The sequence below is a fragment of the Pseudophryne corroboree genome, unplaced genomic scaffold (genome assembly GCF_028390025.1).
Source record: "Pseudophryne corroboree isolate aPseCor3 unplaced genomic scaffold, aPseCor3.hap2 scaffold_218, whole genome shotgun sequence".
In the NCBI taxonomy this organism is placed as follows: domain Eukaryota; kingdom Metazoa; phylum Chordata; class Amphibia; order Anura; family Myobatrachidae; genus Pseudophryne; species Pseudophryne corroboree.
The window spans coordinates 177,757-195,156 of NW_026968826.1; the positions used below are offsets into that span (position 1 = coordinate 177,757).

Genomic DNA, 17,400 nt, shown 5'->3' on the forward strand with positions numbered 1-17,400 from the left:
GCTCTTATATATATATATACAGTGCCTAGCTGCATATATATTTATTTTGCCAAAGAGTGGTCTATATTGCTGCCCAGGGCGTCCCCCCTGCGCCCTTCACCCTTACACTGACTGCCGTGTGTGAGGTGTATTGGAGCAATGGAGCACAGCTTTACTGCTGTGCGTTACCTCAGTGAAGATCATGAAGTCTTCCGCCGCCTCTGAAGTCTTCTTTTCTTCTCATACTCACCCGGCTTCTATCTTCCGGCTCTGCGAGGGGGACGGCGGCGCGGCTCTGGGACGGACGGCGAGGGTGAGACCTGCGTACCGATCCCTCTGGAGCTAATGCTGTACAGTAGCCTAAGAAGCAGAGCCTATCAACTCACAGAAGTAGGTGTGCATCTCTCCCCTCCGCCCCTCGATGCAGGGAGTCTGTTGCCAGCAGGCTCCCTGAAAATAAAAAAATCTAACAAATATACTTTCTGTCAGGAAACTCAGGAGAGCTCCCTGAAAAGCACCCAGTCTCCTCTGGGCACAGTAGTAAACTGAGGTCTGGAGGAGGGGCATAAAGGGAGGAGCCAGTGCACACCCAGATCTAAAGTCTTTCTTAAAGTGCCCATGTCTCCTGCGGAGCCCGTCTATCCCCCATGGTCCTTACGGAGTCCCCAGCATCCTCTAGGACGTAAGAGAAAAATTATGCTGGCAGAAAAATCCAATTGAGTGATTAAACAGCTCCAGAGCTGCTCTGTAAGGCAAGTAAAAGGGTGTGGGCCCTGCAGCACTACCTGTAGTTTGCATTGTGCATTGGAAGCCTAGTTTGCTGTCTGTTTCCACTTCTTTTTTCTTGAGCCCCTCCCGTCTATACCCTTGTGCACTATCCTGACTTCTCCTCCCGTCTGCTTACTTTGTGCCTTCCAATGCACAATGCAAACTACAGGTAGTGCTGCAGGGCCCACACCCTTTTACTTGCCTTACAGAGCAGCTCTGGAGCTGTTACAGTGCCCAGCTGCTGCAAGAAATCAGCTTGAATCCTTCAGGGGCTGGGGCATAGCCAACATGAGCCCCACACCGACGGAGGGTGGAGGTGTTTAATGCGAACTAGGGGTCATCCAAGTGCCGCAAAAGGCCGCCATGCCCTGCACGCCCCTTTTCTCTTTTCATATGCAGACGAGGGTTGAAGCCAACTTTGACCCACTGCTTGGATGACATCGCCATATGCAAATCCATCTGCTGCAGGCCTTCCCCCAGGAATACTTGCACTAGTTGTTGCATTTGGTTTGTTGTTTGAGGGTGCTTCAGTATTAGGCAGCCTTCTGCCCTCCCATGTTCATCTGAAAATATGTGTTCTCCCTGCAGTTGTTGTCCCCAGATGAGAGTTCCCTTGTGCTGCCTCAGTTGAATCTCCTTTACTTGACAGAGATGTGCCTGAGCAGCGGCCCTCCCCAGCCCTATCCCAAATCATACTTATTTTGCATAGGAGATACCATGGTCATGAAGACTGTTCTCCCAGGGTGCGGTTCATTCATTGCATTCTGGGTATGCTGACCCCTGTGATTTCCCCAAATGTGGGAAACTCGACTGCATTATTTAATGCGAACTAGGGGTCATCCAAGCACCGCAAAAGGCCGCCATGCCCTGCATACCCCTTTTCTCTTTTCATAAGCAGACGAGGTTTGAAGCCAACTTTGACCCACTGCTTGGATGACATCACTTGCTGCCTTTCCAATGAAGCAAGTTTAATTTAATAATAGGTGAAAAACCATCCCTACAAAGGTGTTAATCAGATACTTGGCTTTGTGGACACTTTTCAGAGCACAAATTTGTTAGCATAAAAATAAAGCCAGAAAATGAAGAGCTGTTTAATCACTCAATTGGATTTTTCTGCCAGCATATTTCTTTTTCTCTGCAACCCACTGCTAAATTGTGCTTCCTAGCTGTTTTTATAAAATCACTGAATCAAATCTAACTCTGATTACATCAGAGAAGGCCAGGTACCCTACACCATAACAGGGGGTTTGAAATTTTGACTTGTCTACTTAAAGATCACCAAAATCTGATAACAAGGTCAATTAAGTCCCTGGGTGGGATTGAACCACCAACCTTTTGGTTAACAGCCTTACACACTAACTGATTGCGCCACAGCGACACTTTGCAGAAGTACATACTGACAAAGGCTAATAAGCATTCATCTAGAACGATTCCTAGAAACATTTTAAAAAGTCAATAATGTGGAGAGTTTTTGTAAGATGTTTCTTCCATCAACCAATGAAGAAACACATTGGTACTTTCCCATGATGAGTGAGTGCTTCAGGATCTTTTGCACTTACATGTGCAGCAGAGTACTGTAATGGAAGCATGCTGGGTCCATAACCCAGAGGTAGGCAGATTGAAACTATCCTCTGCTATATGCATTTTTTTTTGTTAATTAAAGTAATCCAAAACTGGGATTGATATTTTTGCTCTTTTATTTTTACTTAAAGTACAATAACTTTTACCATTTTAATTTGTTTTAATAGTATATTGACAGTATTGTTTTCTTTCAAAAATCCAATTAATTTTCTTTACCCGATTATTAAAATGGTAATTGACAAAAACAAACTACATTGTCACCAGAAGAGCAATACAAAATGTACAAGTGATATATTAAAATCATCTTTCCAGCTTGAATTTCAATGATGCATTGGGGCAACGATTTTGTGAGAAACATCTTCACCCTTAAATAAAGATTTTCTTAATTCCTTACCTGTGTGCTAATTAGATATCACCTTGTTTTCACATTAAACAGACTTCCACATGAGAAAACAGCAAAGATGCAGTGGCGTTAATGTTTCCTGGTGTCAACCTGTATTATTTCCGTAGATATTGAAATGAGGATGCATCTTGCTGCCTTTCCAATGAAGCAAGTTTAATTTAGTAATAGGTGAAAAACCATCCCTACAAAGATGTTAATCAGATACTTGGCTTTGTGGACACTTTTCAGAGAACAAATTTGTAATCATAAAAATAAAGCCAGAAAATGAAGAGCTGTTTAATCACTCAATTGGATTTTTCTGCCAGCATTTTTCTTTTTCTCTGCAACCCACTGCTAAATTGTGCTTCCTAGCTGTTTTTTTATAAAATCACTTAATCAAATCTAACTCTGATTACATCAGAGAAGGCCAGGTACCCTATACCATAAGAGGGGGTTTGCAATTTTGACTTGTCTACTTAAATATCACCAAAATCTGATAACAAGGTCAATTAAGTCCCTGGGTGGGATTGAACCACCAACCTTTTGGTTAACAGCCTTACACACTAACTGATTGCGCCACAGCGACACTTTGCAAAAAGCACATACTGACAAAGACTAATAAGCATTCATCTAGAACGTTTCCTAGAAAAACTTTAAAAAGTCAATAATCTGGAGAGTTTTTGTAAGATGTTTCTTCCAGCAACCAATGAAGAAACACATTGGTACTTTCGCATGATGAGTGAGTGCTTCAGGATCTCTTGCACTTACATGTGCAGCAGAGTACTGCAATGGAAGCATGCTGGGCCCATAACCCAGAGGTAGGCAGATTGAAACTATCCTTTGCTATATGAATTTTTTTTTTTGTTCATTAAAGTAATCCAAAACTGGGATTGATATTTTAGCTTTTATTTTTACTTAAAGTACAATAACTTTTACCATTTTAATTTGTTTTAATAGTATATTGACAGTATTGTTTTCTTTCAAAAATCCACTTAATTTTCTTTACCCTATTATTAAAATGGTAATTGACAAAAACAAACTACATTGTCACCATAAGAGCAATACAAAATGTACAAGTGATATATTAAAATCATCTTTCCAGCTTGAATTTCAATGATGCATTGGGGCAACGATTTTGTGAGAAACATCTTCACCCTTAAATAAAGATTTTCTTAATTCCTTACCTGTGTGCTAATTAGATATCACCTTGTTTTCACATTAAACAGACTTCCACATGAGAAAGCAGCAAGGATGCAGTGGCGTTAATGTTTCCTGGTATCAACCTGTATTATTTCAGTAGATATTGAAATGAGGATGCATCTTGCTGCCTTTCCAATGAAGCAAGTTTAATTTAGTAATAGGTGAAAAACCATCCCTACAAATATGTTAATCAGATACTTGGCTTTGTGGACACTTTTCAGAGAACAAATTAGTTAGTATAAAAATAAAGCCAGAAAATGAAGAGCTGTTTAATCACTCAATTGGATTTTTCTGCCAGCATATTTCTTTTTCTCTGCAACCCACTGCCAAATTGTGCTTCCTAGCTGTTTTTATAAAATCACTGAATCAAATCTAACTCTGATTACATCAGAGAAGGCCAGGTACCCTACACCATAACAGGGGGTTTGAAATTTTGACTTGTCTACTTAAAGATCACCAAAATCTGATAACAAGGTCAATTAAGTCCCTGGGTGGGATTGAACAACCAACCTTTTGGTTAATAGCCTTACACACTAACTGATTGCGCCACAGCTACACTTTGCAAAAGTACATACTGACAAAGGCTAATAAGCATTCATCTAGAACGATTCCTAGAAACATTTTAAAAAGTCAATAATGTGGAGAGTTTTTGTAAGATGTTTCTTCCATCAACCAATGAAGAAACACATTGGTACTTTCCCATGATAAGTGAGTGCTTCAGGACCTCTTGCACTTACATGTGCAGCAGAGTACTGTAATGGAAGCATGCTGGGTCCATAACCCAGAGGTAGGCAGATTGAAACTATCCTCTGCTATATGCATTTTTTTTTGTTAATTAAAGTAATCCAAAACTGGGATTGATATTTTTACTCTTTTATTTTTACTTAAAGTACAATAACTTTTACCATTTTAATTTGTTTTAAGAGTATATTGACAGTATTGTTTTCTTTCAAAAATCCACTTAATTTTCTTTACCCGATTATTAAAATGGTAATTGACAAAAACAAACTACATTGTCACCAGAAGAGCAATACAAAATGTACAAGTGATATATTAAAATCATCTTTCCAGCTTGAATTTCAATGATGCATTGGGGCAACGATTTTGTGAGAAACATCTTCACCCTTAAATAAAGATTTTCTTAATTCCTTACCTGTGTGCTAATTAGATATCACCTTGTTTTCACATTAAACAGACTTCCACATGAGAAAACAGCAAAGATGCAGTGGCGTTAATGTTTCCTGGTGTCAACCTGTATTATTTCCGTAGATATTGAAATGAGGATGCATCTTGCTGCCTTTCCAATGAAGCAAGTTTAATTTAGTAATAGGTGAAAAACCATCCCTACAAAGATGTTAATCAGATACTTGGCTTTGTGGACACTTTTCAGAGAACAAATTTGTAATCATAAAAATAAAGCCAGAAAATGAAGAGCTGTTTAATCACTTAATTGGATTTTTCTGCCAGCATTTTTCTTTTTCTCTGCAACCCACTGCTAAATTGTGCTTCCTAGCTGTTTTTTTATAAAATCACTTAATCAAATCTAACTCTGATTACATCAGAGAAGGCCAGGTACCCTACACCATAAGAGGGGGTTTGCAATTTTGACTTGTCTACTTAAATATTACCAAAATCTGATCACAAGGTCAATTACGTCCCTGGATGGGATTGAACCACCAACCTTTTGATTAATAGCTGAACACACTAACCGATTGCGCCACAAAGACACTTTGCGAAAAGTACATACTGACAAAGACTAATAAGCATTCATCTAGAACGTTTCCTAGAAAAACTTTAAAAAGTCAATAATCTGGAGAGTTTTTGTAAGATGTTTCTTCCAGCAACCAATGAAGAAACACATTGGTACTTTCGCATGATGAGTGAGTGCTTCAGGATCTCTTGCACTTACATGTGCAGCAGAGTACTGCAATGGAAGCATGCTGGGCCCATAACCCAGAGGTAGGCAGATTGAAACTATCCTTTGCTATATGCATTTTTTTTTTGTTCATTAAAGTAATCCAAAACTGGGATTGATATTTTAGCTTTTATTTTTACTTAAAGTACAATAACTTTTACCATTTTAATTTGTTTTAATAGTATATTGACAGTATTGTTTTCTTTCAAAAATCCTATTAATTTTCTTTACCCGATTATTAAAATGGTAATTGACAAAAACAAACTACATTGTCACCAGAAGAGCAATACAAAATGTACAAGTGATATATTAAAATCATCTTTCCAGCTTGAATTTCAATGATGCATTGGGGCAACGATTTTGTGAGAAACATCTTCACCCTTAAATAAAGATTTTCTTAATTCCTTACCTGTGTGCTAATTAGATATCACCTTGTTTTCACATTAAACAGACTTCCACATGAGAAAGCAGCAAGGATGCAGTGGCGTTAATGTTTCCTGGTGTCAACCTGTATTATTTCAGTAGATATTGAAATGAGGATGCATCTTGCTGCCTTTCCAATGAAGCAAGTTTAATTTAGTAATAGGTGAAAAACCATCCCTACAAATATGTTAATCAGATACTTGGCTTTGTGGACACTTTTCAGAGAACAAATTCGTTAGCATAAAAATAAAGCCAGAAAATGAAGAGCTGTTTAATCACTCAATTGGATTTTTCTGCCAGCATATTTCTTTTTCTCTGCAACCCACTGCTAAATTGTGCTTCCTAGCTGTTTTTTTTATAAAATCACTGATTCAAATCTAACTCTGATTACATCAGAGTAGGCCAGGTACCCTACACCATAAGAAGGGGGTTTGAAATTTTGACTTGTCTACTTAAAGATCACCAAAATCTGATAACAAGGTCAATTACATCCCTGCGTGGGATTGAACCACCAACCCTGTGATTAATAACCAAACACACCAACAGATTGCGCCACAGAGACACTTTACAAACGTACATACTGACAAAGGCTAATAAGCATTCATCTAGAACGTTTCCTAGAAAAACTTTAAAAAGTCAATAATCTGGAGAGTTTTTGTAAGATGTTTCTTCCATCAACCAACGAAGAAACACATTGGTACTTTCCCATGATGAGTGAGTGCTTCAGGATCTCTTGCACTTACATGTGCAGCAGAGTACTGCAATGGAAAAATGCTGGGCCCATAACCCAGAGGTAGGCAGATTGAAACTATCCTCTGCTATATGCATTTTTTTTTGTTAATTAAAGTAATCCAAAACTGGGATTGATATTTTTGCTCTTTTATTTTTACTTAAAGTGCAATAACTTTTACCTTTTTAATTTGTTTTAATAGTATATTGACAGTATTGTTTTCTTTCAAAAATCCACTTAATTTTCTTTACCCTATTATTAAAATGGTAATTGACAAAAACAAACTACATTGTCACCAGAAGAGCAATACAAAATGTACAAGTGATATATTAAAATCATCTTTCCAGCTTGAATTTCAATGATGCATTGGGGTAACGATTTTGTGAGAAACACCTTCACCCTTGAATAAAGATTTTCTTAATTCCTTACCTGTGTGCTAATTAGATATCACCTTGTTTTCACATTAAACAGACTTCAACATGCGAAAGCAGCAAGGATGCAGTGGCGTTAATGTTTCCTGGTGTCAACCTGTATTATTTCAGTAGACATTGAAATGAGGATGCATCTTGCTGCCTTTCCAATGAAGCAAGTTTAATTTAGTAATAGGTGAAAAACCATCCCTACAAAGGTGTTAATCAGAGACTTGGCTTTGTGGACACTTTTCAGAGAACAAATTTGTTAGCATAAAAATAAAGCCAGAAAATGAAGAGCTGTTTAATCACTCAATTGGATTTTTTTGCCAGCATATTTCTTTTTCTCTGCAACCCACTGCTAAATTGTGCTTCCTAGCTGTTTTTATAAAATCACTGAATCAAATCTAACTCTGATTACATCAGAGAAGGCCAGGTACCCTACACCATAACAGGGGGTTTGAAATTTTGACTTGTCTACTTAAAGATCACCAAAATCTGATAACAAGGTCAATTACGTCCCTGGGTGGGATTGAACCACCAACCTTTTGGTTAATAACCATACACACTAACTGATTGCGCCACAGCGACACTTTGCAAAACTACATACTGACAAAGGCTAATAAGCATTCATCTAGAACGCTTCCTAGAAACATTTTAAAAAGTCAATAATGTGGAGAGTTTTTGTAAGATGTTTCTTCCATCAACCAATGAAGAAACACATTGGTACTTTCCCATGATAAGTGAGTGCTTCAGGACCTCTTGCACTTACATGTGCAGCAGAGTACTGTAATGGAAGCATGCTGGGTCCATAACCCAGAGGTAGGCAGATTGAAACTATCCTCTGCTATATGCATTTTTTTTTGTTAATTAAAGTAATCCAAAACTGGGATTGATATTTTTGCTCTTTTATTTTTACTTAAAGTACAATAACTTTTACCATTTTAATTTGTTTTAATAGTATATTGACAGTATTGTTTTCTTTCAAAAATCCAATTAATTTTCTTTACCCGATTATTAAAATGGTAATTGACAAAAACAAACTACATTGTCACCAGAAGAGCAATACAAAATGTACAAGTGATATATTAAAATCATCTTTCCAGCTTGAATTTCAATGATGCATTGGGGCAACGATTTTGTGAGAAACATCTTCACCCTTAAATAAAGATTTTCTTAATTCCTTACCTGTGTGCTAATTAGATATCACCTTGTTTTCACATTAAACAGACTTCCACAAGAGAAAGCAGCAAGTTTGCAGTGGCGTTAATGTTTCCTGGTGTCAACCTGTATTATTTCTGTAGATATTGAAATGAGGATGCATCTTGCTGCCTTTCCAATGAAGCAAGTTTAATTTAGTAATAGGTGAAAAACCATCCCTACAAAGGTGTTAATCAGAGACTTGGCTTTGTGGACACTTTTCACAGAACAAATTTGTTAGCATAAAAATAAAGCCAGAAAATGAAGAGCTGTTTAATCACTCAATTGGATTTTTTTGCCAGCATATTTCTTTTTCTCTGCAACCCACTGCTAAATTGTGCTTCCTAGCTGTTTTTTATAAAATCACTGAATCAAATCTAACTCTGATTACATCAGAGAAGGCCAGGTACCCTACACCATAAGAGGGGGTTTGAAATTTTTACTTGTCTACATAAAGATCACCAAAATCTGATAACAAGGTCAAATACGTCCCTGGGTGGGATTGAACCACCAACTTTTTGGTTAATAGCCTTACACACTAACTGATTGCGCCACAGCGACACTTTGCAAAAGCATATACTGAAAAAGGCTAATAAGCATTCATCTAGAACGTTTCCTAGAAACATTTTAAAAAGTCAATAATGTGGAGAGTTTTTGTAAGATGTTTCTTCCATCAACCAATGAAGAAACACATTGGTACTTTCCCATGATGAGTGAGTGCTTCAGGATCTCTTGCACTTACATGTGCAGCAGAGTACTGTAATGGAAGCATGCTGGGTCCATAACCCAGAGGTAGGCAGATTGAAACTATCCTCTGCTATATGCATTTTTTTTGTTAATTAAAGTAATCCAAAACTGGGATTGACATTTTTGCTCTTTTATTTTTACTTAAAGTACAATAACTTTTACCATTTTAATTTGTTTTAATAGTATATTGACAGTATTGTTTTCTTTCAAAAATTCACTTAATTTTCTTTTCTGTGTGCTAATTAGATAGCACCTTGTTTTCACATTAAATAGACTTCCACATGAGAAAGCAGCAAGGATGCAGTGGCGTTAATGTTTCCTGGTGGTAGTGGGGGACTGTGTTTGTGCTTTCCTCTGGTCAGCTCTGGTAAAAGTCAGATTTCTTTGTCTCAGATCTTCCTCTAGCCTTGTTCTTCTTTCGAGAGTTCCCTTGTGCTGCCTCAGTTGGATCTCCTTCACTTGACAGGGGCGTACCCGAGCAGCGACCCTCCCCAGCACTAGCCCAACTCCTACTTACCTGCCAGGTGAGATACTATGATCATGAAGGTGCTTCTCCCAGGGCAAGGCTCACCCATTGCACTCTGGGTGTGCTGCTCCTGCGATTTCCCCAAATGTGGGAAACTTGACTGCATAATTTGTGTTTCCCCTGGTCGGCTCTCGTATAATTCAGATCTCTTTGTCTCAGGTCTCTCTCCAGCCTAGTTTGCTGTCTGTTTCCACTTCTCTTTTCTTAAACCGCTCCCTTCTATGTCCTTGCGCACCTTAATTAAATCTAACTCTGATTACGTCAGAGAAGGCCAGGTACCCTACACCATAAGAGGGGGTTTGAAATTTTGACTTGTCTACTTAAAGATCACCAAAATCTGATCACAAGGTCAATTACATCACTGGGTGGGAACCTTTTGGTTAATAGCCCATGTAAGTGCAAGAGATCCTGAAGCACTCACTCATCATGGGAAAGTACCAATGTGTTTCTTACAAAAATTCTCCAGATTATTGACTTTTTAAAGTTTTTCTAGGAAACGTTCTAGATGAATGCTTATTAGCCTTTGTCAGTATGTACTTTTGCAAAGTGTCGCTGTGGCGCAATCAGTCAGTGTGTATGGCTATTAACCTAAAGGTTGGTGATTCAATCCCACCCAGGGACGTAATTGACCTTGTTATCAGATTTTGGTGATCTTTAAGTAGACAAGTCAAAATTTCAAACCCCCTCTTATGGTGTAGGGTACCCGGCCTTCTCTGATGTAATCAGAGTTAGATTTGATTAAGTGATTTTATAAAAAACAGCTAGGAAGCACAATTTAGCAGTGGGTTGCAGAGAAAAAAAATTATGCTGGCAGAAAAGTCCAATTGAGTGATTAAACAGCTCTTCATTTTCTGATTTTATGTTTATGCTAACAAATTTGCTCTCTGAAAAGTGTCCACAAAGCCAAGTCTCTGATTAACACCTTTGTAGGAATGATTATCCACCTATTACTGAATTAAACTTGCTTCATTGGAAAGGAAGCAAGATGCATCCTCATTTCAATGTCTACTGAAATAATACAGGTTGACACCAGGAAACATAAACGTCACTGCATCCTTGCTGCTTCCTCATGGGGAAGTCTGTTTAATGTGAAAACAAGGTGATATCTAATCAGCACACAGGTAAGGAATTAAGAAAATCTTTCTTTATGGGTGAAGATGTTTCTCACAAAATTGTTGCACCAAGGCATCATTGAAATTAAAGCTGGAAAGATGATTTTAATATATCACTTGTATATTTTGTACTGCTCTTCTGGTGACAATGTAGTTTGTTTTTGTCAATTACCATTTTAATAATAGGGTAAAGAAAATTAAGTGGATTTTTGAAAGAAAACAATACTGTCAATATACTATTAAAACAAATTAAAATGGTAAAAGTTATTGTACTTTAAGTAAAAATAAAAGAGCAAAAATATCAATCCCAGTTTTGGATTACTTTAATTAACAAAAAACAATGCATATAGCAGAGGATAGTTTCAATCTGCCTACCTCTGGGTTATGGACCCAGCATGCTTCCATTACAGTACTCTGCTGCACATGTAAGTGCAAGAGATCCTGAAGCACTCACTCATCATGGGAAAGTACCAATGTGTTTCTTCATTGGTTGATGGAAGAAACATCTTACAAAAACTCTCCAGATTATTGACTTTTTAAAGTTTTTCTAGGAAACGTTCTAGATGAATGCTTATTAGCCTTTGTCAGTATGTACTTTCGCAAAGTGTCTCTGAGGCACAAACAGTTAGCGTGTTCAGTTGTTAACCAAAAGGTTGGTGGTTCAATCCCACCTAGGGACGTAATTGACCTTGTTATCAGATTTTGGTGATCTTTAAGTAGACAAGTCAAAATTTCGAAAACCCCTGTTATGGTGTAGGGTACCTGGCCTTCTCTGATGTAATCAGAGTTAGATTTGATTAAGTGATTTTATAAAAAAAACAGCCACGAAGCACAATTTAGCAGTGGGTTGCAGAGAAAAAGAAATATGCTGGCAGAAAAATCCAATTGAGTGATTAAACAGCTCTTCATTTTCTGGCTTTATTTTTATGCTAACAAATTTGTGCTCTGAAAAGTGTCCACAAAGCCAAGTATCTTATTAACACCTTTGTAGGGATGGTTTTTCACCTATTATTAAATTAAACTTGCTTCATTGGAAAGGCAGCAAGTGATGTCATCCAAGCAGTGGGTCAAGGTTGGCTTCAAACCTCGTCTGCTTATGAAAAGAGAAAAGGGGTATGCAGGGCATGGCGGCCTTTTGCGGTGCTTGGATGACCCCTAGTTCGCATTAAATAATGCAGTCGAGTTTCCCACATTTGGGGAAATCACAGGGGTCAGCATACCCAGAATGCAATGAATGAACCGCACCCTGGGAGAACAGTCTTCATGACCATGGTATCTCCTATGCAAAATAAGTATGATTTGGGATAGGGCTGGGGAGGGCCGCTGCTCAGGCACATCTCTGTCAAGTAAAGGAGATTCAACTGAGGCAGCACAAGGGAACTCTCATCTGGGGACAACAACTGCAGGGAGAACACATATTTTCAGATGAACATGGGAGGGCAGATGGCTGCCTAATACTGAAGCACCCCCAAACAACAAACCAAATGCAACAACTAGTGCAAGCATTCCTGGGGGAAGGCCTGCAGCAGATGGATTTGCATATGGCGATGTCATCCAAGCAGTGGGTCAAAGTTGGCTTCAACCCTCGTCTGCATATGAAAAGAGAAAAGGGGCGTGCAGGGCATGGCGGCCTTTTGCGGCACTTGGATGACCCCTAGTTCGCATTAAACACCTCCACCCTCTGTCGGTGTGGGGCTCATGTTGGCTATGCCCCAGCCCCTGAAGGATTCAAGCTGATTTCTTGCAGCAGCTGGGCACTGTAACAGCTCCAGAGCTGCTCTGTAAGGCAAGTAAAAGGGTGTGGGCCCTGCAGCACTACCTGTAGTTCGCATTGTGCAAGACCCCTAGTTCGCATTAAACACCCCCACCCTCCTTCGGTGTGGGGCTCATGTTGGCCATGCCCCAGCCCCTGAAGCATTCACGCTGATTTCTTGCAGCAGCTGGGCACTGTAACAGCTCAAGAGCTGCTCTGTAAGGCAAGTAAAAGGGTGTGGGCCCTGCAGCACTACCTGTAGTTTGCATTGTGCATTGGAAGGCACAAAGTAAGCAGACGGGAGGAGAAGTCAGGATAGTGCACAAGGGTATAGACGGGAGGGGATCAAGAAAAAAGAAGTGGAAACAGACAGCAAACTAGGCTTCCAATGCACAATGCAAACTACAGGTAGTGCTGCAGGGCCCACACCCTTTTACTTGCCTTACAGAGCAGCTCTGGAGCTGTTTAATCACTCAATTGGATTTTTCTGCCAGCATAATTTTTCTCTTACGTCCTAGAGGATGCTGGGGACTCCGTAAGGACCATGGGGGATAGACGGGCTCCGCAGGAGACATGGGCACTTTAAGAAAGACTTTAGATCTGGGTGTGCACTGGCTCCTCCCTCTATGCCCCTCCTCCAGACCTCAGTTTACTACTGTGCCCAGAGGAGACTGGGTGCTTTTCAGGGAGCTCTCCTGAGTTTCCTGACAGAAAGTATATTTGTTAGATTTTTTTATTTTCAGGGAGCCTGCTGGCAACAGACTCCCCGCATCGAGGGGCGGAGGGGAGAGATGCACACCTACTTCTGTGAGTTGATAGGCTCTGCTTCTTAGGCTACTGTACAGCATTAGCTCCAGAGGGATCGGTACGCAGGTCTCACCCTCGCCGTCCGTCCCAGAGCCGCGCCGCCGTCCCCCTCGCAGAGCCGGAAGATGGAAGCCGGGTGAGTATGAGAAGAAAAGAAGACTTCAGAGGCGGCGGAAGACTTCATGATCTTCACTGAGGTAACGCACAGCAGTAAAGCTGTGCTCCATTGCTCCCATACACCTCACACACGGCAGTCAGTGTAAGGGTGAAGGGCGCAGGGGGGACGCCCTGGGCAGCAATATAGACCTCTCTTTGGCAAAATAAATATATATGCAGCTAGGCACTGTATATATATATAAGAGCCCCCGCCATTTTTTTATGGGGGGGGCTATTTGAGCGGGACAGAAGCCCGTCGCTGAGGGGGTGGGGCTTCTCCCTCAGCACTCCCCAGCGCCATTTTCTCCACAGCACCGCTGAGGGGAAGCTCCATGGACTCTCCCCTGCTTATACCACGGTAGAAAGAGGGTCTTAAAGAAGAGGGGGCACATAATTAGGCGCATATATATATGGAAATACAGCGCTACTGGGTAAACATAAAATGATTGTGTTTTTTTCCTGGGTCATATAGCGCTGGGGTGTGTGCTGGCATACTTTCTCTCTCTGTCTCTCCAAAGGGCCTTGTTGGGGAACTGTCCTCAGATAAGAGGATTCCCTGAGTGTATGGTGTGTCGGTACACGTGTGTCGACATGTCTGAGGTAGAAGGCTCTCCTAGAGAGGAGCAGGAGCAAATTAATGTGGTGTCTCCATCGACAACGCCGACACCTGACTGGATGGATATGTGGAATGTTTTAAGTGCTAATGTAAACTTATTACACAAGAGATTAGACAAAGCTGAAGCTAGGGAACAGTCAGGGAGTCAACCCATGCCTGTCCCTATGTCGCAGGGACCTTCGGGGTCTCAAAAGCGCCCACTATCCCAAATAGTTGACACAGATACCGACACAGATTCTGACTCCAGTGTCGACTACGATGATGCAAAGTTACAACCAAAATTGGCTAAATGTATTCGATATATGATTATTGCAATAAAAGATGTTTTGCACATCACAGAGTCCCCTGTCCCTGACACGAGGGTACACATGTATAAGGGAAAGAAACCTGAGATAACCTTTCCCCCCTCACATGAGTTGAACGAATTATGTGAAAAAGCTTGGGAATCTCCAGACAAAAAGCTGCAGATTCCCAAAAGGATTCTTATGGCGTATCCTTTCCCGCCAATGGACAGGATACGGTGGGAATCCTCCCCTAGGGTGGATAAAGCATTGACACGCTTATCCAAAAAGGTAGCGCTGCCATCCCAGGATACGGCTACCATCAGGGACCCTGCTGACCGCAAGCAGGAGGTTACCCTAAAGTCCATTTACACACATTCTGGTACCTTACTCAGACCGGCAATTGCGTCGGCCGAGGTTGTAGCGCGGTGGCAGCATGGACAGATACCTTATCAGCAGAGATTGAGACCCTAGATAAGGATGCTATGTTATTGACCATAGGGCATATAAAAGATGCTGTCCTATATATGAGAGATGCTCAAAGTGACATTAGTCTACTGGGTTCTAGAATAAACGCTATGTAGATTTCTGCTAGACGAGTCCTATGGACCCGGCAATGGACAGGTGATGCCGACTCAAAAAGGCATATGGAGGTTTTACCTTACAGGTGTGAGGAATTGTTTGGGGAAGGTCTCTCGGACCTTGTCTCCACAGCTACAGCTGGTAAATCAAATTTTTTGCCTTATATTCCCTCACAGCCTAAGAAAGCACCACATTATCAAATGCAGTCCTTTCGATCACAGAGAAACAAGAAAGTACGAGGTGCGTCCTTTCTTGCCAGAGGTAAGGGCAGAGGGAAGAAGCTGCACAACACAGCTAGTTCCCAGGAACAGAAGTCCTCCCCGGCCTCTACAAAATCCACCGCATGACGCTGGGGCTCCGCTAAAGGAGTCCGCCCAGTTGGGGGCACGTCTTCGTGTTTTCAACCACATCTGGGTTCATTCGCAGGTGGATCCCTAGGCAATAGAAATTGTTTCTCAGGGTTACAAGCTGAAATTCGAAGAGGTGCCTCCTCGCCGGTTTTTCAAATCGGCCCTACCATCTTCTCCCCAGGAAAGGGAGATAGTGTTAAATGCAATTCACAAATTGTATCTTCAACAGGTGGTGGTCAAGGTTCCCCTGCTTCAACAAGGAAAGGGAAATTATTCGACCCTGTTTGTAGTCCCAAAACCGGACGGTTTGGTCAGACCCATATTAAATTTAAAATCCCTGAACCTATACTTGAAAAGGTTCAAGTTCAAGATGGAATCGCTAAGAGCGGTCATCGCCAGCCTAGAAGGGGGGGATTTTATGATATCTCTGGACATAAAGGATGCATACCTTCATGTACTCATTTATCCACCTCATCAGGCGTACCTAAGATTTGCGGTACAGTATTGTCATTACCAATTTCAGACGTTGCCGTTTGGTCTCTCCAGAATTTTCTCCGAGAATTTTCACCAAGGTAATGACGGAAATTATGGTGCTCCTGCGAAAGCAAGGTGTCACAATTATCCCGTACTTGAACGATCTCCTCATAAAAGCGAGATCAAGAGAGCAGTTGCTGAACAGCGTATAACTTTCATTGAAGGTGTTACAGCAAAACGGCTGGATTCTCAATATCCCGAAGTCGCAGTTGGTTCCTACGACTCGTCTGACTTTGCTTGGGCATTATTCTGGATACGGACCAGAAAAGGGTTTATCTTCCGATAGAAAAGGCCCAGGAACTCATGACTCTGGTCAGGAACCTATTGAAACCAAAACAGGTGTCAGTGCATCACTGCACTCGAGTCCTGGGAATGATGGTGGCATCATACGAGGCCATTCCCTTCGGCAGGTTCCATGCGAGGATCTTGCAATGGGACCTACTGGACAAGTGGTCCGGGTCACATCTACAGATTCATCAGTTGATCACCCTGTCCCCCAGGGCCAGGGTATCTCTCCTGTGGTGGCTGCAGAGTGCTCACCTTCTAGAGGGCCGCAGGTTCGGCATTCAGGACTGGATCCTGGTGACCACGAACGCGAGCCTCCGAGGTTGGGGAGCAGCCACACAGGGAAGAAATTTCCAAGGTCTTTGGTCAAGTCAGGAGACTTGTCTTCACATCAACATCCTGGAGCTAAGGGCCATATACAACGCCCTATGTCAAGCGGAGACCTTACTTCGCGACCAACCAGTTCTGATCCAGTCAGACAACGTCACCGCAGTAGTTCATGTAAACCGCCAAGGCGGCACAAGGAGCAGAGTGGCGATGGCGGAAGCCACCAGAATTCTTCGCTGGGCGGAGAATCATGTAAGCGCACTGTCAGCAGTGTTCATTCCGGGAGTGGACAACTGGGAAGCAGACTTCCTCAGCAGACACGACCTACATCCAGGAGAGTGGGGACTCCATCAGGAAGTCTTCGCACAGATTGCAAGTCGGTGGGGACTGTTCCAGATAGACATGATGGCGTCCCGCCTCAACAAAAAGCTACAGAGGTATTGCACCAGGTCAAGAGACCCTCAGGCAGTAGCTGTTTAAACAGCTCTTCATTTTCTGATTTTATGTTTATGCTAACAAATTTGCTCTCTGAAAAGTGTCCACAAAGCCAAGTCTCTGATTAACACCTTTGTAGGAATGGTTTTTCACCTATTACTGAATTAAACTTGCTTCATTGGAAAGGCAGCAAGATGCATCCTCATTTCAATGTCTACTGAAATAATACAGGTTGACACCAGGAAACATAAACGCCACTGCATCCTTGCTGCTTTCGCATGTGGAAGTCTGTTTAATGTGA

General features: G+C 41.3%; 1 non-coding gene and 2 pseudogenes across 1 annotated transcript; 2 read left to right on the forward strand and 1 right to left on the reverse strand.

The window, feature by feature from the left end:
- Positions 1 to 1,439: 1,439 nt before the first annotated feature.
- On the forward strand, positions 1,440 to 1,618 carry LOC135007465 (U1 spliceosomal RNA; annotated as a pseudogene).
- Positions 1,619 to 9,844: 8,226 nt separating this feature from the next.
- On the forward strand, positions 9,845 to 10,007 carry LOC135007253 (U1 spliceosomal RNA). Its single transcript, XR_010207304.1, has one exon. It is a non-coding gene; the product is annotated as a U1 spliceosomal RNA (small nuclear RNA).
- A 2,083-nt stretch (positions 10,008 to 12,090) lies between these two features.
- On the reverse strand, positions 12,091 to 12,269 carry LOC135007466 (U1 spliceosomal RNA; annotated as a pseudogene).
- Between the last annotated feature and the right edge of the window lie 5,131 nt (positions 12,270 to 17,400).